This window comes from Hippocampus bargibanti, linkage group LG22 (genome assembly GCF_051943395.1).
Source record: "Hippocampus bargibanti isolate YZ-2025 linkage group LG22, ASM5194339v1, whole genome shotgun sequence".
NCBI classification, from domain to species: Eukaryota; Metazoa; Chordata; class Actinopteri; order Syngnathiformes; family Syngnathidae; genus Hippocampus; species Hippocampus bargibanti.
Window position 1 is genome coordinate 2,252,524 of NC_142755.1, and position 8,115 is coordinate 2,260,638.

Sequence of the window (8,115 nt, forward strand, 5' to 3'; positions counted from 1 at the left end):
GTGTTCAAAAGAAAATTTGGCTGTTTTTTTCCCCCCCGACATGTACAAAACATTAATTTCTGTTGTGCCATCTGTTGTTGATTTTCAATAAAATGTGCAAAGAGACTGACTGAGCTGCACAACACGCTTGACCTGTTGTACCCTTTTGCCATAACGGGAAAGTTTTCCGGTAAAGGGGATAACCTATTTTTGTGTTGACCAAACAACAATATGGCGGATGAAAACAGCTTTATTTTTTTCTCTGTAAACAAAAGTCAGTTCAATTTGGGGACCCTGTGCAACAAAACATGGCCTTTCACACTGCCACATGATTTCATACTTTGAGGTCAAAGGGCATTGGATTACTCTCTGTGACCCTCTCACCTTTGAAAACTCTTGATGAGACTTGTCTTTTATGAATCAAATGTATTATTATTATTTTATTTGGTTACATTCAGTGTATTAGCTAACTAGCTGTCTAGCTAGCTTCTTGGCTATCTATTAGCTATATGTGTATTTAATTGTGGCATTCAGTGTATTAGCTAACTAACTATCTAGCTAGCTATCTGTTGGCTAGCTCTTCGCTATATACTAGCTGGCTAGCTAGCTTTCTATCTGTGTGTTTAATAGTGGCATTCAGTGTATTAGCTAACTGTCTAGCTGGCTAGCTATTAGCTATAGAGCTATCTAGGTGGGTTGCTATCTAGCTAGCTATCTGTTGGCTATCTATTAGCTATCTACTATCCTCCCCCCAAAAAAAAAAAAATTCTGACGTGTTCTACCAAGCGACCATCATAACAATGGTATCTTTTGGCATCCTCGTAAGTGTGATGAATGTGCATCCAAAATGGCTTCTCGGATGTCAATATATTGAAAGCCAGAAAATCAATTAGTAATTTCTGACCTGCTGAGGGGAAAATATTGCTTCATTAGAAAGATTGCATTAGCGACTTTGCCATGAAGATGGATAACACTGTCCGTGTGTGTGGGTGGGGGCGGGGGGTGGGCTTGGCTGACAGTGTCATCAAATAGCCCCTTGGTCCCCTCTCCTGAATATGTTTATTCCGCACAGGGCAGGTGAGGAAGTGGCAAACAGATGGCCATCCATGAATTATGGAAATGACGGGCTTTGATTAACCAGCATGCATTTTTTAAAAAATATATTTACTTATTTATTTTTTTTCCACACGGGATAAAAGTAACACGGGAGCTGGCCAAGTTGCGCGCGCCAACCGCGCTGTCACTCAACTTGCGCGTGGTATGCATTGGATTGGATTAGCCTTGATTAGTCTTGCAGTGAAGAGGAATTTACATTTTACAGCAGCAAAGTGAGGAAAGGAAAGGAAGAAGTGCAAAAAAACAAATGGAGTATCTGCTGTATAGGCAGTCATTCTCGCGACACCATCTTGAAGTGTCCCACAGTGGAGAATTTTACATTTCACAACAGCAAAGTTATGATAGTAAGAGAAAAGGAAAGGAAGAGGTGGAAAAACAAAATACAGGAGGTGCTGTAAAGCCAGCCACTCTCGAGGCGCCATTTTGAAGTCCAAACAACAGCAAAACTAAATAACAAATAATATGACAACACAAAGACACAGGGCCGTTCATTCTTCAGCACTTGCTGTACCTTCTTTGTGAAATGAAGCAGTTCTGGTTCTGGAAAGAAAAGAGTATCTAAGCGTCCTTATCACCAGTGGATCACAGACATGATGGCAAAATGCGCACATCTTCTACAAGCTAAATGTTGAAGGCAAACATGAAGCTGTAGCATCCATTGACGAAAAGAAATATTGTCTCATATCTCCCGTCCTGCGTAAATCCGCTTCAATTCCAAGCGGCGGCAGGTTCACTTAACGCATCGGCACTCCGCGCTGATGGCTGATGGGTGACAAGTACTTGTACTCAATGTGCTTTTTGGCGAGCGACAGACCGCTTTGCTACATGTTTTCAAGTTATATGCTAACTGAAATTAGCACGTGGCTACCTAGCAACTCACTACTGCCGTGAAATAGTTGTTCAAGTAGGCTTTCTTTTTTAGCTTGAAGGTAATTATTTTAACCTAGTGTGCCTCTCGTCCTGGTAAACACGTCAACCTGATTGCCATTCGAGCGCCCTCCTTTTTAGGACGACAATGTTTTGCTAACGCCACAGCCATTAATTATCCCTCGCCATCCCAATCACTTGTTTTTAATTCTTTAATTACTGTCATCAAAACGGACTCGGCTCTCCAAAAAGTCTTTCATCAAAGCCTTTTTTTTACAAAGTGTTTGATTTGCTTTGGAAGGGCTAGCAATTATCTTAGCGTTGGCACCGCAATTTGGCAGCGCCTCCATTTAGCCGATGAACCACCCCGCGCCGCCGTGTCCCCGTCCCCTCATTCTTATAAATGAAGAGAGACAGCCTTATTCGGCGACCGGCACGGCAAAGCAATTAAAAGGGAATTAAGGGTGCACGTGGGGGTGGGGGGGGGGAATTGGATATGATACCCGAAGCCTATTTTAAATGTCAACGTTATTACACTGTTGTTGTTTGCCGTCCCTTCGGCCGCCTCGCCTCGCCCCTTTGCCGGGAGTGACAGCCCCATAGTGTCTTAATGAAGCCGTGTCGATGGCCCCTAATGACGGCATGGCTTCGCGCGCTATACGTTTCTCACTTTTCTGTCGCTCATTTCTGGCCGCGACACGCGCTGTTAGGCGTCTTGATTGCGGCGGTGTAATACAAACATGGCGGAACATCCGCTCTGACAACCCCCCCCCCCCCTCGTTGTCCCACGGATTTTACGAGATACGGCGCAGGTGGTTATAAAGTGAGATCTCAACGTACGCATGAGTATTGCCGTATTGTCCAACAACTCACGGGGACATATTCTTTATCCTCCGTGGATAACGACTGATAATGTAGCTGACAAAGTCACTGAGTATCTCTGTTGTATGCTTCCCCCTTAGTGGCCAAAGCGTCTTTATATATTTAAATAATCACAATAATGATACATTTAATTTATAATAATAATAATACTACTAATACATTTAATTTATAAGCGCCTTTCAAGCACCTTTCAAAACTCTCAATGACACTTTACAGTCACAGGATAGTTTTTTTTTTCTGCGGACTTGGTATTTATTTTATAATATTTATTTATTTATTTTTGTTATTGTGCATTTATTTAGTGTTTATTTCTTTTCTTTATTCATTGATTGATTTTTGTATATATTTGTTTATTAATTTATTTATCTGTTCATCTATTTTTAATCTATTCATTTTCTTTGTTTATCCATTATTTATTTATTTATTTATCTCTTTATTAATTCTTCTATTTTTACCTGTTTATTTTTTATCGTTTATTTATGTATTCACTTATTTATTTATTTATGTTATTGTGCATTGATTTGGCATTTATTGCTTTGTAATGTATTTTCTTTATTTATTGATTGATTTTTTAATATATTTGTTTATTAATTTATTTCTCTGTCTATTAATTCATCTTTTTACCTATTTATTTATCAATTTAGGAAAAGACATATTTTAAAAATAATCTCATAAGTATTTCAACTCACGAAAATAGCCTAAAAAATTAATACATCGCTTCAATATTATGATAGGACAAAAAGCACATTTTGCTTAGTTAATCCCTTTAATATTTAATATGATATAAATGAATCCCTGAACAGTCATATAGCTATTTTTTTATTATTTTTTTTTTTGCTACTCATCCAAGTCCATTATATTGACCATTCAAAAATACAACAACAAACTATTCATTTTTCAAATAGTTTGTCGACATTTTTGATGTATCCCAAAATACTAAAAATCACCCTTTCAGCAAAAAAAGTATAATGGACTCCTATTATGACCTTTTAGCGGGAAAAAAGTACTTTGAAAGCTTTTTTTTTTTACAGGTACCTCCAATACAACACCAGCACAATACTCACAATGTCTATTTTGGACAAGATGGCCGCCGTCGCCGACAGCTCATCTGGGATAACCAGTTTTGTCAAAATCCACTTTTAGCCCGTTCGCTTCTACTTTCCCAAGGAAACGGCGTGGCTTTGATTTCAGTGTATTGCAACCCCCCCGCCTCCCCTACACAAACTGGATTTAGCTTTCTGTCCTCAGAGGGGTTTTCCTGGCATCTCTTGATAGGCTGCGGACATATTCTCTGAGCTCAGCTACAGCCTGCTGCTCGCTGGCCGACGAAGCAGCAGGCAGCTCCGCTGGATTCATTTGAAGTCCTTGAAGGCATCGCGGCAGATGCACGCCCCCCTCCCCCCTTTTTTTCTATTTTGTTTTAATTACAACTATCCTCAAATTGTTCATTTTCACAAGAGTTCAATGAAGAATCGCATTTCCTTTATCGCTCAGTCCAACCGTGTGTTTGTGTAGGGGGGGTGTGATGGGGTGGGGGTTTGAATCCCTTGTCCTTTGTTCTCAACACAATCTGCTTGGTGTGTCACACTTCATCTCGCCGGATAATAGAAGAAGGTGACGGCGGCGTCTGAAGTCGGGAGATGAAAGACATCATTTGGAAGACGGACGCACACCGGGAGCACGATGCAAAAGCGTTTTTTTTTTTTATTTATCCAGCAATAAGCGGCGTAAAAAAATACAACAAACGTTTTTGGATAACGTTAGCATTTTAAGGCTAATTGCTAATGTTGTTATATTGCACCGTGATGTCATTATCTGGTGCTATTTTTATTTATTTTTTTCCCCACGAATATGTGACGTAAAAAAAATATGATGGACGTTTTTGGCTACCGTTAGCATTTTAAGGCTCATGGCTAATGTTACATTGAACCGTGATGTCATTATCTAGTGCTAAGTGTTGCATTTCTAAAAGGATAAACCATGTCATCACACAATTAGGATCGCGCCAAACGTTTGGCTCGATACGCTTAATTAATTCCGTCTGTTTGTATTTATGGACTGATAAAGAAAAGCTCACATAAAACAAAAAAAAAGCTGACTGTACAATTCTGCAATTCCCTGATCGCCTCTTCCTTTTGTTGCTTTATTCCCTTCCCTATGCTGACGACTCCCCCCCCAATTATGCAGGAAGCTAACCTGGCCGTGCTGATGGACTTCCTGTAATCTTTCCCTCTTCCGTCGCGCGAACACACCGAGTCCGAGGGTACACACACAACCCTACCGCTTCTGGTCTGCGTGCCCTTGAGCGGGTAATTGGTCCAATCCTTCCAACCATCTTGAGTGGAGGGCACCGGAATCCGCAAGCGTCAACCCCCCACCCCCCAATCAGCCGGCTGTCAGTCACTCCCCGAGCTAAACTAAAGCCGCGGGATGGCTAACAGGCTGAGATTGGGAATTGCACTCGGAACAGACATAAATCGGAGAGACAAGTTTTGTAGTGGGCCAGGTCGTCGGGTTATTACTTGAGTGGATGACAGCCATGTTGCTGGTTGGCGGGGGAAAGCCCGTCATCCAATTCGGCCTGTCTTGCTTGAGAAGACGACTTCAAAAAGTGGCCTTGAGAGTTTAGAAAGGTGCTTATAAATGAAACTTATTATTATATAAACCAATATGTATTGTATTGTATTTTGCACAACCGCCCCCATTTCAAGCACAGACAACTCCAGACCCATATAACTTAGGAATTAACTCTTTTTTTCTAATGAAAAGAAGAGATTCTAAGGTTTCGAATGCTGTGTTGAATGTTTATGTAGTCCAAAAACTCTATACAGGTAACATCCAACTTACGACCAACTCAACTTACAACCACCCATACTTCTGACCATGACCTCCAGACCCTATTTTTTAATATTTTAATTATACGCCTGGCACCGCGACGCACTAGCAGGCCGGCCAAGCGTTGGATAATTTTGGCCAGGCAGCCAGCATCTCACATCATCTAGCAATGAATGAGTTAAAAATTCGGAAAAAGTTAAAATAAAAAATAGAAAATAAACGGTCGTAATTGAATCGCAATGCTATCAAACGGCCGTTGATCACCTTCAGCGCTTTTTGTTTTGTTTCCAGGTTGCCTTGTGATGCTAATCCAAATTTAGTCCCCCCCCCCCCCCCCCGAGTGCCCAAAGTGGAAATGCTAATTGTGTTTAATGGAGAAGAATAATTTCCTCGTTAATATCTCCTCTAAGGATGTTGTGTTTTCTTCACCAATTTGCCCGGACATCTGGATTCAAAAGAAGAAGAAAAAAGGTGTGTATGTAGGAATTCTTTTGCCCACTTTTTTGTGGATAATGCATCTTTTTTAATGACCAAAAAAAAACCGCTGTTGTTGAAGTCGGATACCTACCAAGGTCTACCATTCCATACTGATCTCCAGTCAGTTTTGTTGGCCTACCTCGGGCCATGAACACGTTTTAATAGTGCACCGACGGTGTGCCAAATGTCCTTCAATGCCAGTTAAGTCACTTCCGGCTAGTCAAGGTTACAAACGAATGGCTTGTTTCATTGCAAAATGCGCCATCCCAGTGCACGCATTATCATACAACACCGGACAAATTCCACTTTAATCGCCGCTTTCAATCTGCACCTACAGGCCCACGCGTGCCCACGCTGACCTTGCTCGTGGGGTCCGCGTGTGCGCGCACGAACTCCTACGTGCTCGTCTATCGATCGACGGTGAAAAAAGTACACGTGCGGCAACGTTAATCACCCCCGAAAAGCCGGCGCCTGACAATAATCCCTTCCAACGGTGATTAATTCGGCGAAATAATGATCTGCGCCGACACAATCATTCCCCTTTCCTCCCAGAGACGCATTTAAACGGGGGAACGGCGGTAGCTAAAGTAGACGAATGGCCCCCCGTGGTGGTAAATAATGGAGCCGTTAGCGGAGGTGAGCTGTGACCTACACTGGACGGTCGATGTTAGCTAATAAACGTAGCAAGCTGCTACTAGTACTCAGAGAAACATAGAAACCCATATACTGTACATTTATGTGTTACCACTAAACATAATATTCTCAAGAAAGCAAAGTGTACTTTTATTTGCATTGTTTTCGTTTTTGTTTACTACTCTTGTAGCTCGTTCTTCTATGGATAATTCCGTTCTGTGCTCTCTAGCGCCCCCTTCACCACTTCCGGAGTATTTTTCACTCGACGAATTTATGCTAGCGACTGAAAACGATTAAATAAGGTAAGTTTTATCGTATAAAGACTTCAAACACTTGTGTAATTGATATTTCATCAAAACGAAGGATTTTCATATGAATGTAGAGTTGGCTTTTTGAAAGTAAGCTCGTGAAAGTAAGCTAATAACACGTTTGCTAATTGCTATTTGGCGAATTTATGCTAGCGCTTTTAACCGTGTGCTCTTCATTAAGCTGACAAAAATACATCTAAACTGAGATAGACTTAAACGTATGTGCTCACTAATTGCAAATTACAGCTCAAGACTTGACATTATCGTTAAAATGTGGCTGATGGGGGGAAATGCTATTTAGTTGCACTCGAATTGGTGATGCTGCTCCAATTTTCACTTAAGCGTGTCTCTATCCATTTTGCTTTTAGCTCGTCATACCAACCATGATATTTTAGATCACGTTTTATACGATGAAGTGAAGGAAGCTCACGGAAAGCCATTGGGTTTTATCGTCTTAAAACTGTGAATGTCAAAGTCCATTTTCAATGCAATCCATCCAGGAGCTATAGGGGAGGAGAAAAAACCCCATCCGGAATCATGAGGAGTCCTTCTCCTGGGGACCATGAGTGACTTAACCACATTTTGCCATTAATATTCAGATTGATCACCTCTTATGATTTATCTCTTCGCTGCTGGGAGCATGACACCACGCACAAGTGGCCGCCCTGTTGTTTGATGAACGTGATAATGACGTCAGCCATATGCCGCTCTTTGTCAAGCACCTGATCTGAACCCAACATGCGGCAAATGCAACGTTTGAAGCAAACAGACCGTCGCCGACGTTCTTTTGTGTTCATTATTTGCTGCTGTTTACCCCCCCTACCCTCCAGTTCCTCCCCTCATCTTCTTCATCTTTGCCATTCCTTCAGCCCCCCCTGCTCCTGGTTCCCCCAACGCTTGCCTGCAACCCCCCACCCTGGCTCACTTGATTATGTGGAGCCCGAGTCGGGGAAAGTGTCACTATGGAAACAGGGGCAGAGGCAGTGGAGGGTTCTCGATGGGGAGAAAAAAGACCGGG